Source organism: Lepidochelys kempii, chromosome 2, assembly GCF_965140265.1.
Source record: "Lepidochelys kempii isolate rLepKem1 chromosome 2, rLepKem1.hap2, whole genome shotgun sequence".
Classification (NCBI taxonomy): Eukaryota; Metazoa; Chordata; order Testudines; family Cheloniidae; genus Lepidochelys; species Lepidochelys kempii.
This window is the reverse complement of record NC_133257.1, coordinates 236000808-236018196: the sequence shown is the minus strand read 5'-3', so window position 1 is coordinate 236018196 and position 17389 is coordinate 236000808. Positions and strand designations below refer to the sequence as shown.

General features: G+C 42.0%; 1 protein-coding gene across 1 annotated transcript in view; it reads right to left on the bottom strand.

Annotated features, from left to right (window-relative positions):
* The window catches only part of GPR158 (G protein-coupled receptor 158), a 320809-nt gene that overhangs the window by 18045 nt on the left and 285375 nt on the right, over positions 1 to 17389 (bottom strand). The gene's annotated exons all lie outside the window — the stretch shown is intronic.

The window sequence follows — 17389 nt, the reverse complement described above, 5'->3', positions numbered from 1 at the left end:
GAATGTAATACATTCATTGTAGTAGTACAGCACTCCCATGTCTCCGATACTGACTGCCTGGACGAATTGGGTACTAGTTTCATTTCACTACCACTTCATTGGCTACACTGCCAGTGAAGTCTATGACTATATCTCATTAATATCCCCAAACTAGGAAAGATCCACTGAATTTTTTTTCTCCCAAAGTCTTGACTGAGTACATGGCACACAACTTCTGGTTCGATTAAATTCAATCAAACCTTAACAAGCTAAATAGCAATCTTAGAACTATTTCAAATTCATTTGGTGTTCATTTGTGTGCTCTCTTTTTAAATACATTCTTCTCTTAAATCTAGAACCACAGCACAAAAAATGTATAGTTCTAACTTGGTATTAACTTCAAATACAATTAAAAAAAAAAGATAATCCTGTAATAAACTAATGTTGGTACAGCTAATTCATTGGCTCCTCTAAGGGTCTACAGAAATTTCTCATTGACCCAGCAGAGTTTGAGAGATGTGCCACCAGAACAAATTGCCCCTGCTATTTGCACAAATTCTGTCTTTCAGTCCAGTGTCATCCTCGATAAACAGTTATTAACAGTACTGTAGGACAGAAAAATCTCAGTGCTAGCTGCCAAGGAATGAGCAAATTCCTGAATATTACACCTAGGGCTCTCATTTCTCTTTCTCCTGAACAACCAAACTAAGTGAGAAAACCCGCAAATCTGTTACTGATACAAGGAGAAAGTGATAAGTTTCAAGGGCTAAGTGGAACACTGAGAGTTCCAATAAATAGGGCTAAGTGCATGGAAAGAGAAGAAGTTTAAAACTCCATGTTCTGAAGATACCTTTATTGAAAAAAGGAACCTGTATATCTGGAATAATTCTAAAGAAGGCATCGTAGTTACTCTATATTTACAGAGCTGTAATCAAAAGAATACTTTAACTATGTTTCCAGATGCACTGTAATCTCTTAAAATATCCCAAGAAACAAGTGAAATGGAATAAGCCACACTTCAATTAGCAAAGGTCAATTTCAGTGGGCTTGCATGGGTATAAATGATGGCAGAATTTGATTCTAAGTTGAAAGAAGTTCTGTGCATTTAGTTTTCACATATGCAGGCAATATCACTCTTTCTAAGCAGCCACTTATACTATGACTTTAATGCCAAAAATGGAATTCAAAGTATGTGTATACTGGAGCACAGCAGACATTTCCACTATTTAATGTAAAATGTTTCTATCAATGCTTTTGATTTAGCACAGAGGTGGCATTTCTGACTACAGAAAATAATTAGCATGACATCTGGTATACTACACAAATGGGAATAGCTTTTAGAATGCAAGGTAAAACAAGAGTGTATATACTAGCTAAGCCCAATATTATAATAATTTAATTAACAATAGCAAACAAAATAGTCTGGTTGAGAAACAATTTATTAGCCAAAGCACCAATTACATATCTTAAATAGATCATGTAGAAGTTGTGCTTGAGGAAGAAAATCAGGTTTATATAATTAATTTCAGGCTAACACTGCAATTTACAAAGAAAATCGGCAGATGTTACCAAATTTTGCTGCACTTTTTTGTACGTGGGCATTGGGCAACATATTGTGATTCTGAGTATAAAATTAAGACAGTGATATTTTAATATCTGTATTATACTGATGGATAGTACATATATAAATAAATGAGGTTTTTTTAAAACCAGGTAAGAGCATGGGACACACTTTTGGGGTGCTGAAACTAATTCAACAGGAGAAAATGAACACTACTGTCTCAACTATCATCTAAATAGTGGTCACACAAAAGACTGCAGAGGAAGTTACAACCCCAGGCATGATTAACATTGTTGATCATGCACTATCCTAGCCAGCTTGTGCCACACAACTTTTAATGATAAATCTGCCAGGTTTGAAATGAGGATTTATATTTGACTCAAATCTGCTCAGAAATGTTCTGCAGTGTAGCAATGTTATATCACTGATATGCTACAGCAGACTTTGTAAAACTGCATTAAAATACTGTAAGGTGTAGGGTTTTGGACTAGCACTGTAGTGGGTTATTTTTAAAAAATAAGGGATGGTGACATCTTTAACAGAAGCAGTGAGGTATATTTTGACCCTCAAACAGGGGTGAAAGTAAATCTAGGGCCTTACCGGTACGAGGCTGGGCTGGGGCCAGCTTTGGCTCCCGGAAGGGGTGGGACCTCAGGCGGAAGGGGCGGGGCTGGGGGGGTCAGAGCCAGCCCTGGCCCACCCTGTACCAGCAAGTGGCTTCTTCCCCCTCCCTGGGGTAACAGTGGCAGCTGGGACCTCTGGCAGTGGTTTAAAGGGCCCGGGGCAGTAGCGGTGGCCGAGCCTTGGGCCCTTTAAATCGTCCCCAGAGCCCCACCGCCGCTTCCCCTGGGCTCCGGCAGCAGGGCTCCGGGGACGGGGCTCCAGCTGCCACTACCGCCCCGGGCCCTTTAAATCATTCCTGGAGCCTGCCGGAGCCCTGGGGAAATGGTGGCGGGGCTCTGGGGATGATTTAAAGGGCCCAGGGCTTGGCCACCACTACCGCCCCGGTCCCTTTAAATCTCCGCCCCAGCCCCACCGCCACTACCCCAGGACTCCGGCAACAGGGCTCTGGCAGCAATTTAAAGGGTCGGGGGCTCCAGTTGCTGCTGGGAGCCGCAGGCCCTTTAAATTGCACCTGGGGAAGTTGATCCACCCCGGTACAGCGCACCGGGTCTTGCAGGTATGCCGTACCGGGGCGCACCGGCTTACTTTCACCTCTGTCCACGAAGTACTAAAGTGGTATTTCACTAAATGAAATCGGTCACACTTTATATTAACGTTATATTTACAAATAGTTTATAAAGGAGAAGCCTGAAATAGGCATCTGTATTACATCAACTGTCTAATGACCAAATATGGAATTAGAATATGCAGCAAAAATGCAAAATGGAGGGCAAAAGCAAAAATAGCCAGAGGGAAAGATGCAAATGGTGTGGATTTCTTTTATTAGCCATAATATTAAAAATGTCTATAAGCTCAGTTTAATACTTCACCATTTTTGAAGTCATTAAATAACATTACTAAACAAAAAGTCAGGTGGCAACTGGCGCACGATGCAGGTAAAGTGAGGACTAAACAAAGATCTCCCTCATTACAGGATACAACATGTAATTACCTTCTGTCCTTAGTGGTGGAACTATGTGTTGCAACCTCACATATAGCCATGTGTACAAGAAATGTTTTACTTAGGCCTCTCATTCTTGTTGAAAGAGTAATGGAAGTCGTGCCGTTACTATAGTTGCTGCTTTCTCCCTGGATAAATAGTTTGTTATACTTTGCAGGGACATGAGGACCACTCTGACATCTCTTATTCACATGAGCACCAGCCCCTGTTAATTAGTGTTTATCTCTAAACAGAGCTCTTGTTCTAACTAAGACTTTCTTCTGCTTCAGTTCAGTTGGAGTGGGCAACAAATAATGATCTTGCACTGGTCCATGACCCTAAGCCGTGTGATACCTTCCATTCAGCATGTTGGACTAGGGACTACTACCCAGACCTGTGCTGGGTCATATCGTTTGCCAATCACCTGCAGCTAGCAGCATGTACTGTACTTAATGATTTTCCACATAGCCAATATCATCCATCATTGACTCAGATAGGAAGTTTATGCTCAAATAAATTTGTTAGTCTCTAAGGTGCCACAAGTACTCCTTTTCTTTTTGTGAATACAGACTAACACGGCTGCTACTCTGAAACCTGTCAGATAGGAATGCGTCTTTCGATTATAAGGAGCATACCGAAGCCTAGATGGAACTTCTGAAAGGCAGACTGGGGCTCCTATACATAGTACTTAGAACAGAGCATCGTAACCATCCCATTAAACATCATCTCCATGGAAGATGCAAATAGTCATTTCTATTGTGCCATTTTTAAAGCTGCAAGTGCAACAATTCCACGTGGCTTCCAACCTGGATACATTCCATGTTTGAATGAGGATTGTGTAGACTTGCTGAGGCAGAATGAGGACTCAGGTGATCCGGAGATTGCAGACCATCTTATAGAATCATTGGATGCCGCTCACTGGGCTCGATGACAGGAAGTGACAGTGGCGCTTGATTTTACGTGGTCAAGCCAGAAGAGCTGGAGCTTAATTCACCGACTAGCTGTGGCTCAACTTCCATGGGCACAAAGCAGGCTGGCAGTTACTTCAAATTAGATTGCCAGTCATCTGTTGAAGGTTGCCAAAACTCCTGTTGACAGAGGTGTCAAACGACAGGTACATGATGAGTGGCGGCGTTTCGTAAGGATTAATCTAGTTGACAGTAAAATGGAGCATTCACTAATCTGGAACTGGATAAAGTGCTGAATGATTTAAAAACAGGTACAGCTCCCAGGTATGATAGAATTCCACCTGAATTAATGAAACATCTGGGTACCCTTGCTCAGGAATAGCTTGTTCAGTTTTTCAACAGTTCTGCGGGAATCCAGACTGCCTAGAATCTGGCACCAAGTAAAGGTCATCGCCTTGCTGAAACCTGCAAAAGATCCACACTTGCCTTTGAACTACAGATCAATTTCACTCCCAAGCATCTTCTTTAAGGTGCTTGAGCGTCTGATTTCTCAAAGAATGTCACCATCTGTAGAAGGCATGCTGGTACCAGAGCAAGCTGGTTTTTGCCAGGGTCATAGTACATGTGATCAAGTGCTGGCACTTACAAATTTCATCGAAAAGGGATTCCAAAATAAGTTGAAGACTGGTTCAGTTTTTCTTGACCAGACCATGGCATACGATACAGTTTGGCACATGGGCCTTTTGGTGAAATTGTCTAAAACTACACCAAGTTGGTTTATGTGTGCAATGGCTTTGTTTTTGAGAAATCACCATTTCTATGTGCACACTGGTGACAGAACAAGTGCCTGGAGGCACCAAAAGAATGGCCTACCGCAAGGATCAGTATTATCTCCAACATTATTCATTTTACTTTCGAATGACCTACTATATATCAGGTCTCACAAGTTTGTTTATACATATGACATATGCCTCGGCACTCAGTTACACTCCTTTGACATACTTGAGAGTGTTTTGAATGCAGATATGGTGGCTATGGCCGATTATTGTCATTGGTGGCATCTGATACCAAGTGAAAGTAAAACTGTTTTGAGTGTTTTCCACTTACATCATGCACAAGCAGGCAGACAGCTGAATATAGTTCTCAATGGTCAGCGAATAAAGCATAATTCACACCTGGTTTATCTAGGCATCACGTTGGATAGAGCTCTCACCTATTATGATAATCTTACAAAGACAGCAACTAAGGTCAAAATGCACAACAATCTGCTCAGAATACTGGCCGGAACTACCTGGGATGCTAACATCCAAACGATACACACTTCAGCCTTTGCACTCTGTTATGCAGCAGCGGAGTACTGCGCTCCACTATGGGCTTGCTTGTCTTACACAAGGATGATCGACGCACAACTTAATTCCTCCATGTGTATTATTTCAGGCACACATAAATCTATTCCTCTACCATGGTTACTGGTTCTCTGCAATATTGCTCCACCCAGTGTTCGCAGAGAGGAAAACATAGGAAATCTCATGACAAAATTGTGTGATATGCTACATCTACAGTTAATTAAAGACTTGTTTAATCCACCATATGGTTGTCTGCCCTCATGGTGCCCATTGTGGATAAGCTTACCGGGTGAGGAATTTACAGTAGAGGATGCATGGTGAGCTTCATGGTCTGCAGAGATAGTGACAAATAATTATCTTGTCTTGGACCCCACTCAGTGTCAACCTGGGTTTTATTTACCACAAAGGTAATGGTGCTGTCTCAACCGGTTTCGTACCAGACATGGAATTTGTGCTGCAGCAGAATTTCGGTAGCCTTTTATACACAGTCCACTATGTCAATGTGAGCAGCCACAAACCATGACACACGTTGAGGACTGAAAAATGACTCATCTCTCTGGAAGTCTTCGTGCCTTGAACATTGTTGATAAAAACACTGTGACTTCGCTTGACCGGATTACATACACTAAATAAATAAGTGGATTGTATCTGTCTAGACTGGAGTCCATTGCAAATTGAGAGGTCTGGTCCCAATGAATGGGTGACTTCTGGAACGGGTAGTAGAAGAGAGTACTGTTACTTATCAGCTCTTTCCTCACCTCAGATTTAGCATTTATTGGAAATTTAAGACACAGCTGTTCATAAAAGACCAATGAGCAACAAGCTTCCTGTTTACCCAAACTGAAATCTCCAGAGGATATGATTCCGTACATTTCAACTTGAAGGATTTGTTACTGGATGTTTGAAAACTATTTTGTGCAACCCTTTCCTGGTCAAAAAAATTTCAACTAAACTTTTTTCCACAGAAAAACGCCATTTCATCAAAATAGGACTGTTTTGACTAACATTTTGTTGCTATAAGATGGAATGGATAGGAGAGCATGCCACCCCCAGACTAATAGCACACAGTGGTAAGGGCACTCACCTGGGATGTGGGAGTCCAAGTTCAAGTCCTTTCTCTGTTTCAGGGACTTGAACCGGGGTATCCTACATCCCAAGCAAGTGCCTTAATCAAAGGACTATTGGCTATACTTAGGGGGGGGTCTTTCTCTCAATTTTTTTCATGAAAAATTTCAGAAAGTCTCTGCTTTGTTTCACATTTTGAAACCTTGACATTTTTTGTGAAATGGAATTTCTGTTTTCTGGCCAGCCCTAATGTTGAATACTGCTTACTCATTGGAAATGACATAACCATGGGTTGCAGAACCAGGCCCTTACCAAAACAAAACAAATTTGTAGATTATGACTGACTATTCTTATTCATCAGGCACAAGAAATAGGTTGCACATTCTCCCATTCCTACAGAAAGAAAGGTGAGAGGGAGGGAAGAGGCAAAAAAACAGAGAGCTGTCAACATCTGCATGCAAAAGAAAGCATTAGCTCACAAAACATGGCAAGACAATGTATCCTCAGAAACGAAGTGACAACAGTATAACTGCAAGGTAAGTATTCAGGGTGGATGGACAAATGAGAGATGTATTGAGACACATATGAGAGTAAGACAAGTGTTGCTATGAAAGCATATGTTGATGTACATGTAATTGGAAGGCAAAAGACAAAAATAGGGTGTAACTTAAATATCCCATATACATGGATGGAGTTTTTAAATGATCTCTCCCACTGTTCACTACCTTGTTCTTATCTAGATTACATCTTACCCAGTCTTTGTGTTACCCAATTAATCAGTTTTATTGTATCCCCCAATTCCTAGGAACAGTGGCTATTTTTAATGGATTTTTACATGATTTTGATAGCAATTCAGCTATTTCATGCTTTTAGTTCATTTGGAACACTTGGTTATCCAATACACTGAGCCAAATTCATGCCATATTCTACACCAGTGGTCGGCAACCTGCGGCCCGTCAGGGTAATCCACTGGCCGGCCGCAAGACAGTTTGTTTATATTGACCATCCATAGGCACGGCCGCCCGGAGCTCCCATAGGCCGGGAACGGGCAGCCGTGCCTGCAGATGGTAAATGTAAGCAAACTCTCTCACGGCCCGCCAGCGGATTACCCTGACAGGCCACGTGCAGCCTGTGTGCCGCAGATTGCCCACCACTGTTCTACACCATTATTCATGCCTGGTGTAACAGAACCATAATGTCAACTGTACCAAAGATGAATCTCCCCCATTTTCAATTTAAAATTTCATTTGTAAATGTTCTTTTTTGGTGTTTTCACATTTCGGTGAGGAAGGGCAATGATAAGCTTGCACTGTGTAGTGCATGTTTATTATATACAGTGGACCAGACCCTCATCGGATGTAGACTGGTGTAGTTCTATTGACTCGATCAATTGATACCAGCAGAAGTTCTGGCCCTGTATGTTTACAATGTATTGTAGAACAGGGAGTTGTCTGTGGAAGTTAATTATTGCTCTTGAACAATGAAGTATTCTTTTAATGCACATGCCTCTGACTCCAAAGCCTCCTATCGCCCGTGTAGTTTATTAATTATCTTAGCACTAATTGGCATTTTAATAACTTTCCCTATGATTTAGACTTTCTTAATAAAAAGGTTTAATGTCTACATTCACTCCTAGCTGCCATTTACTTTATCTACAGTTCATATCCACTTTTCACATTTGTAGCTAAATCTTTACCATCCACACAAAAACGTGCAGATGGGGAAAATGCATGTGTAAAAGACTGATGGCTTTAGGGTGTAGAGCTTGCAATGCATTCTGCATGGCGTGAGAAGGATTAGAACAGCAGTTCTCAAACTGTGGGTCAGGACCACGAAGTGGGTTGCGACCCCATTTTAATGGGATCACCAGGGCTGGCATTAGATTTGCTGGGGTCTGGGGCCAAAGCCCTAGCATGACCCCTCACATGACTCCTCCTCACCCCACCCCACCCCCAGCCTGGTGCCCAGGCGCTCTCCCTGTCCCTTCCCCATCCCACGTTATCTGGGGGGGGCTCTGTCCTCCCGCTGTGCTGGATGCCGATTTCTGAAGCGCAGGGCTCTCCCGGGAACCCCAATGGTGAAAGGAGCAGAACCTGGGGCCACCAGGCGGCCCCACGCCAGCAGCTGTTCTGGCACAGCTGTACTGCCCCCAGCGGGCTGTACAGACCCAAGACAGGAGACAGCTGCGTGGAAGGGCTGGGAGCGGTACAGCTGTGCTGGAGGAGCTGCCAGCGTGGGACCACCCGGCAGCCCACAGTTCTGCTCCTTTCACCACTGCGGTTCCTGGGAGAGCTCTGCGGTTCTGAAAATGTGTCTTTCTGGTATGGCGTACTAGCGATAAATTTCTTAATGGTACGGAATACCTGACCGTACCTGCTTACTTGCACCACTGTTTATAAACGTACTGTCGCACTGTACTTTCCAGTGGTGATTTCAGTTTGTAAAGTAGCATTCTGCAGGGTGTACAAGGCTCCTGCTCTCTAGAGGTGGCCTTCCAAACCACTGTCTAATCTGGCACACCTTTCAATACACTTCTTTCAGAAGGCGAAACCATTAACAACTACGATTTACTATACATTTACGAGGCAATTATGAAGCAGGTACCACTTGCAAAACACATAACTGTTCCATTACACTGAGGACATCTTTTCTCAGAATACTGACAGACTAGAACGCTAATTAAACCCGTAACACAGGCTATTTGATTTTACTCAGTTTTAACTAGCATTTTATTTCCTCAGTCTATTGTCCTTATTTCAAGTTACGTTTCCTGAAATTCACTGAGCCATGATCTGAAAAGCCGGCTATTCCATCCATTTAACCACTCAGACTGTCTTTTGGAAGCTAAGTGAACACAATTTTAAAACAGAAAAAAATACTATGCCCTAGATTCTTCTTCTTCTCCCTGTAGAGTCTCTTTCTGCTTCGCTGCACTCCACCTCTCACCTGGAGGGCTACGCTTCGCTGCACTCCACCTCTTACCTGAAGGGCTATGCTGTTTCATATTAAAAGTTCCTTTTCACAGACTGAAAGGATTTTCAGACATTGCAAGGATCTGTAATCCCTTTATATTTCTTCAGTTCTGAATTGTTTCCTGGATCATTCTGTTACCAGGGTTTTATCTGTCCCTTTTAACTAAGCTGTACTTATTTCAGTGTCATTTTAATCTTCAAAGAAAAACAATATGCATTCCTTTGCAATATACCATATATGGCAACTATTAATGACATAGGGCCAAATCCTTTACTGAGGCACAACTCCCAAGGACTTCAGTTGGGAGCAATGTGTAATATGACTGCCTGAGCTCAAGCATCTGAACACAGTCTCTCCCACGCCCATACCATCCCCCCCATTTTATCCCCTCCCTTATTCCACCTGCTTCTCCATGCACTGACTCCACACTCTCATCAGTCATTCCACACCCCATCTTCATTACTGCATCTACTCTCCCACCCACATTCTCCTTCCACAGCCTCTCCCTCAGTTTCACTCTGTGTGTGTGTGTGTGTGCATACACAAAAGATAAAGAGGGAAAGAGAGAAAGGAGAGAGAAAGTGAAGGATGGAGGACAGCTGAGAGAGGGACAACAGAGGAGACTTTGAGCTCCTTACCCCCAGCTTGACATACCACTAGATATTGAGTGACAGGGAAGCCCTGGGACCTCTTCCCTGTCTCCTCAGACAAACAGCACAGGAAGTGGCTATGCAAAGGGGAAGCACCCACGGGGCTGTGGTATCAAAAGTATCAGGAGTAGGGGAAGGCCTAGACAACACAAGAAGTGGTCAGGGAAAGGGAAGCCCTGGATTGCCTCCCCAACCCAGGCCAGTGCCACTGAAAGTGCCCAAAGAAGAGGAGACCTGGAGCACCTCCCCATCTCAGTCAACAGCACTAGAGGGAACTCCTCTGAGTGGCAGGTACCTTGCTGAGCATCAGGTTTGCCAGCAGGAGCACAGCTATGTAAGCGTGTTGTTTTGATGGAACCCTGTGTAGGAACTGTGCCTAAGGCCTGGTCTACACTGCTGCTTAAGTTGATGTAAATTACATCATTCAGGGGTGTGAAAAAGTCACCCCCTAAGCAACGTAGCTTACATCAACCTAATGTGGTGTCTACACTGCGCTATGTTGGCCGGAGATGCTCTCCCGCCAACTTAGCTTTTGCCTCTTGGGGAGATGGAGTACTGAAGTCAACAGGAGAGTGCTCTGCTATCGACTTATCACTTTTCACCAGACCCGCAAAATCGACACCACTGGATAGATTACAACAGTGCCGATTTAGTGTGCTAGTGTAGACAAGATAACATAATTTGATCCATGCCTCTGTAGGTACTAAGAAGGGCAATATTGCTAGCAGGGAGCCTAATCCTGCACTGTTGAAGTCAATGGGAATTTTGCCACTAACTATGATAGGTGGAAAATTAGGGCTACAATAATTGCATATGTGCGCAAAATATCGATTTCTTGTTCATTTGCCTTAGTAAATTAATTGGCTATGGATAATTAAAGCAATCATGATGTAATAACAAAGCATTTGCAATGAAACACACATGTAGCTGTGTGATAAAGAATATTTGTATGCTGTATTTGACTGGTAACTTGGTAATATACTATACTTATGCATTTTGATTTTTTGAGGTTCAATCATTTTGTTAAATTTAGATTAAAAGTCAGCTGAAACAATGCTGTAATTTTAGAGGTTTTTAGGGCTAAATCCCATTTTAGTTTTTTTTAATTAAAAATTTCAGTGGTTTTCAAATATTACACAAAAGTTTATAAGGGGCATAGAGATGAACATAGTTAATCCGGGAGCCAAGCAATTTAAATACATTTCTAGTTTGAATCAATTTGCCTCTTCAGTGCACATTCAATTGAATTGCTTCATATTCCTAAACAATATTTGTTATAGGCAAAGCTCATAGTACTGCCTATAGTTAAAGTAGATTGACACTTTCCATAATAAGATCCTGTTTTCAGCAGCTTATAACTTTGCCAATTTTTAACTGTTTAGACTGAAATTTCCCATGCAGGTTGTCTGCCTCCGGCTAAATCTTTTTGGAATGTTTCAGCTAAAACAGTGCAGCTATTTCTGAGAACATGATGAAGAAAAAATAGGTTGTTTTGCCCATTAAAAAAAAAAATTCTTACAACCATTTTGTTGAGCTCTAGCACCTCTATACTGAAGTACAGTCTTGAAATTTGGCAGGGTCACTTTGGTGTTAGTAATGTGATTTTTGCTGTCCCTGGGAAAAATGACCCTTCAAGTTAAAGAAGTATTGGCTGGATGAATGGACTATAAGGTGGATAGACAGTTGGCTAGATCGTCGGGATCAACGGGTAGTGATCAATGGCTCCATGTCTAGTTGGCAGCCGGTATCAAGTGGAGTGCCCCAAGGGTCGGTCCTCGGGCCGGTTTTGTTCAATATCTTCATAAATGATCTGGAGGATGGCGTGGATTGCACCCTCAGAAAGTTTGCAGATGACACAAAACTGGGAGGAGAGGTAGATATGCTGGAGGGTAGGGATAGGATACAGAGGGACCTAGACAAATTAGAGGATTGGGCCAAAAGAAATCTGATGAGGTTCAACAAGGACAAGTGCAGAGTCCTGCACTTAGGACGGAAGAATCCCATGCACTGCTACAGACTAGGGACCGAATGGCTCGGCAGCAGTTCTGCAGAAAAGGACCTAGGGGTTACAGTGGATGAGAAGCTGGATATGAGTCAGCAGTGTGCCCTTGTTGCCAAGAAGGCCAATGGCATTTTGGGATGTATAAGTAGGGGCATTGCCAGCAGATGGAGGGACGTGATCATTCCCCTCTCTTCGACATTGGTGAGGCCTCATCTGGAGTACTGTGTCCAGTTTTGGGCCACACACTACACGAAGGATGTGGAAAAATTGGAAAATGTCCAGCGGAGGGCAACAAAAATGATTAGGAGACTGGAACACATGACTTATGAGGAGAGGCTGAGGGAACTGGGATTGCTTAGTCTGCGGAAGAGAAGAATGAGGGGGGATTTGATAGCTGCTTTCAACTACCTAAAAGGGGGTTCCAAAGAGGATGGATCTAGACTGTTCTCAGTGGTAGCTGATGACAGAAAAAGGAGTAATGGTCTCAAGTTGCAGTGGGGGAGGTTTAGATTGGATATTAGGAAAAACTTTTTCACTAGGAGGGTGGTGAAAACTGGAATGAGTTACCTAGGGAGGTGGTGGAATCTCCTTCCTTAGATATTTTTAAGGTCAGGCTTGACAAAGCCCTGGCTGGGATGATTTAGTTGAGGATTGGTCCTGCTTTGAGCAGGGGGTTGGACTAGATGACCTCCTGAGGTCCCTTCCAACCCTGATATTCTATGATTCTAAGACCCTCCCCCCAAAAATCTCACTTTGCAGATGCTCAGTAGAGATTTATTAGAGCTTGGTGGTGAAATTCTTCACAGATTCCATCTGACCGAGTATGCTCCAGCTCAGAGCTACTGGAGATGAGCAAGACTTTCCCTTCAGTTGCTCTTTCCAGCAGCCAGAGCCCACTGCAGCACTGGGCACAAGTACTCAGAGCCAGAAGACTCTCTCCAATGCTCTCAATGCTCCCCTTATGTCCACTGAGTGAGGAGAAGGAGAAATCCAGAGCCGTCTCTTGGGTACGATGAATCAGAGCGATCACTCCGGGCCCCATGCTTTGGAGGGCCCCACGGGCCAGTGTGATTCGCCAGTGCAGTCAGTCCCGGAAGTGACGGATTCATCACTTCCACCCTGGGCTCCGCAGTCCCCTAGGGATGGCCCTGGAGAAATCAACCACACTGAAATGCAGACAAGTGAAGACTTGGGTTCTGAGCAGCAGGAGAGGGGATTGCAGAAGCCAAAAAGGGGAGGAGCAGAAAGGGAGGGTGACCAGGAGCCAGGATAGGAGGTTGGACAGCTTAAGTAGGTTATCAGTGAGCTCCTGATGGAGACATTTTGGCCTCTTACTATTCTTCTTATCTTCATATCAAGATAGTTTTCTGTTATGATTTAATATTGTCTCCTTGAGAAACTGCCAGCTCTGCTGAACTCATTTTCCCCTTAGATTTTCTTCCCATGGGACCTTAACCTACCAGTTCTCTGAGTTGTTTAAGTCTGCTTTTTTGAAGTCCATTGTCTTTAGTTTGCTTCTCTCACTCCTTCCTTTCCTTAAAATCATGAAATCTATAATTTTACGATCACTGTCACCCAAATGGACTTCCATGTTTAGATTTATAACCCATTCCTCCCTGTTAGTCACAATCAAGTCTAAAATGGCTGTTTACTTAGTTACTTCTTCCACTTTCTGAAATAAAAAGTTGACTGCAAACCACAATACATTCTGAAAACTTGTTGGAAATTTTGTGTTTTGCCATATTACTTTTCCAACAGATATCTGGGTGATTACAGTCCCCCGTTATTACCAGGACTTGTGTTTTGGATATTGTTGTTATTTTTTTTTCTACAAATGCCTCACCCGCCTCTTTCTCTTCATCTGATGGTCTCTATGGTCTACCATGACATCACTCCTGTTTTTCCCCCTTGTAAACGTATTGTCAAACGTAATAGAAACTTAAATACAAAACATTCACTGTTGCTAAAGGGTTTGGATAAATATCATGATTAGTATGGAAAATACTCCATAAACCCTAACTCCCATAATCTCTGTCAACATAAAAACTTTATCTCATTATGGATTTGTAGAAGAACCTGGTTAACTTTCACTTCACTAATCTGCAATCTGGACAATTCTCTTTCTGCCTTTCAGCAAAGATTTGACAGGAGAGTGCAATGATGAACTCTCACATTAGTAGGATTTTATTTTACAAAATATACTACAGAACACTCACTAGTATTCTATGAAGCTTTACACTCAATTAAAATTAATTAAATCAACAAGATACATTTTGTAAGGCAGCATCCTTGGTTTTAATTTTATATTATTAATCAAATATCTTCACGTATGTGCTAATTTATAAAATGTAATAATTATCAATGGAACTCCCAGTCAATGGTGTGAATTAGTGAGGTTCCACACTATGTATTATTTCTCCTGCCAAGTCTCAGAAAGGAAGTATCCTGGTTTTGAAAACACATCCAGTTGGTCAAGAGCTTTTCAGATCTTTAGTTACTGCACAAATCATCCAGTGTGTGCAACTGTATTGCATCTGTAATATCTTCTGGTATCCGTGATACTGATTCATAGGATTCTAGAGATATCTGTATGAACATATTTGCACATGTAGTTTGGGTTAACACGCAATATGATAAAAACTCACGACATTTCTACTTTTCCATTTTTGTTCAGGCTTGTATTCCAGCTTTATCTTCATTCCTATCTGATTCATTTTGATAGTCATCAACAAATCTAGATGTATATGCATCTTGAAATACATTCCTTGTCAATTTCTAACTCCAAGCAGAGGAAATATTTGCCATTTGCATTGGTGATCACATTGGCTGGTCACATTTTTCTGTGTGAATGCTGTAATTCCGGCCGCTATTGCGGGTACAAAACCAGGCAAATAAAAATCTTTGTTTACCATTCTGTAATAACTAACAGTAGAAGAGCAGCAGGAATGCTCTAATATACTATTGTACCTGATAAGCAATGAAACTATGGGACAAACTAGTTTAATATCTGACAACAACAAATGCTTCACATTTTCTCCTCTTGTTATTTAACTTAAAAGAGAGATGTCTGATGATGATTGAGTTTTATAAACATGGGGTTACTGGAGAACTTCCTTTTACATTGTCCCTCACACTTTATTATATTGTATAGGATAACGCAACACACTTTAGACAGTTCTTCCAAGAGTACTGATTTACCTGGTATATTATCAAATGTTCTACTGAGTGCCAGTTTCTACCCACCAGCACAACATGGTCTGCAGGCCACTGGCTAGAATGTTAACAAAGAAATTAGGTATCTAAGGGCTGTCTCTGTCTGACCCAGAGATCTCACACAAAGGAAAGAGGGGCAGAACAGAGGGAATAGAGAGATGGCATGGGGTGGCCTTGGAACCATCTCATACCCACTGCAGTCCCTGGTGAGGTGGGAGCAAGGAGCCTAGACAGTTGCTGTCTCCCTTTACACTGCCATGATGTCAGCCTTCTGTGTGCTACTATGACACCAAAGTAAAGCTTGCTAAAAGGAACTGCTCTTATAAACCATAGCCAGCTTCTATCCATCTCTTCTTCACTACTCCCTGGGAGCCACTGAGAACACCTTCTCCTCACTCACCAGCAGAAGAGCTCTATTGAAAAATTGGGTTGGGGGGGGAGCCAGGAAGAGGATGAGCCAAGGGGATAAGGAGGTGAAACAATTGTCGAGACAATTATCTATTTCTGTCTCTGAAATATTGGAGAATTTGATATAGTTCGGTGGAAACAGATCCTGTGGCTCACCAATACCACTGGAGAAATGACAGGATTAGGTATGAAAAATATTAAAGGTAACTGCATATTGTCAGGTAGTCCTCTTTATAGATATACTGGACTTCAACATGGGAAACCCAGCACAACCTATTACAACACAAAGGGAAAACAAACATGCTGCCTTTCCTCTTCAACCTGTGATACAATCAGACAAGAGCGATTGCAGGTTGTCACTTCCCCCATACCTCAGCAATCTGTCTCAAACATGAGGAACACTCCTAACAAATAAATGAAGTTGGCAGTTTCAACAAACATGTCATCACTTTGACAATCAATTGTGAACCTGCACTGGGCTAAATCAGCCCAGTTCACACAAGGGTGATCTATCCAGGTCTGGTAGAACAGAAATAAAATGCTTGCATTAGGCTTCTCCATACTTTGTCAGTCTAAAGAGGATGTAGACTGGTTTCCTGGTTTCAAAGCTCTTATTTTCATGAGCACCAGATCACACTGTTGTTGTAGTCCAAGTTACACACCTTTGAAAATGATACAATATTCAAAATCTTTGGATTATGTTTCACCTTTCAGTGCAGATAAAAAGTGTTATTTCTAGGGCTGTCAGGCGATTAAAAAAATTAATCACAGTTAATCACGATTAATCACACTGTTAAACAATAATAGAATGCCATTTATTTAAATAGCTTTGGATGTTTTCTACATTTTTCAAATGTATATATTTCAATTATAACACAGAATACAAAGTGTACAATGCTCACTTTCTATTTATTTTTATTACAAATATTTGCACTGCAAAAAACAAAAGAAATTGTATTTTTTGATTCACCTAATACGAGTACCATAGTGCAATCTATTTATCATGAAAGTTGAACTTACAAATGCAGAATTATGTACAAAACCCCCCTGACTTGAAAAATAAAACAATGTAAAACTTTAAAGCCTACAAGTCTACTCAGTCCTACTTCTTGTTCAGCCAGTCGCTCAGACAAACACATTGGTTTTCATTTGCAGGAGATAATGCTGCCCACTTCTTGTTCACAATGTCACCTGAAAGTGAGAAAAGGTGTTCTCATGGCACTGTTGTAGTCAGTGTCACAAGATATTTAGATGCTAGATGCACTTAAGATTCATATGTCCCTTCATGCTTTAACCACCATTCCAGAAGACAGGCCTCCATGCTGATGACAGGTTCTGCCTGATAACAAGCCAAAGCAGTGCGGACTGACACATGTTCATTTTCATCATCTGAGTCAGATGCCACCAGAAGAAGGTTGATTTTATTTTTTGGTGGTTCGGGTTCTGTAGTTTCCGCATTAGATTATTTCTTTTTTAGGACTTCTGAAAGCATACTCCACACCTTGTCCCTCTCAGTTTTTGGAAGGCACTTCAGATTCTTAAACCTTGAGTCAAGTGCCGTAGCTATCATTAGAAATCTCACATTGGTACCTTCTTTGCGTTTTGTCAAATCTGCAGCGAAAGTGTTCTTAAAATGAACATGTGCTGAGTCATCATCTGAGAATGCTATAATATAAAATAT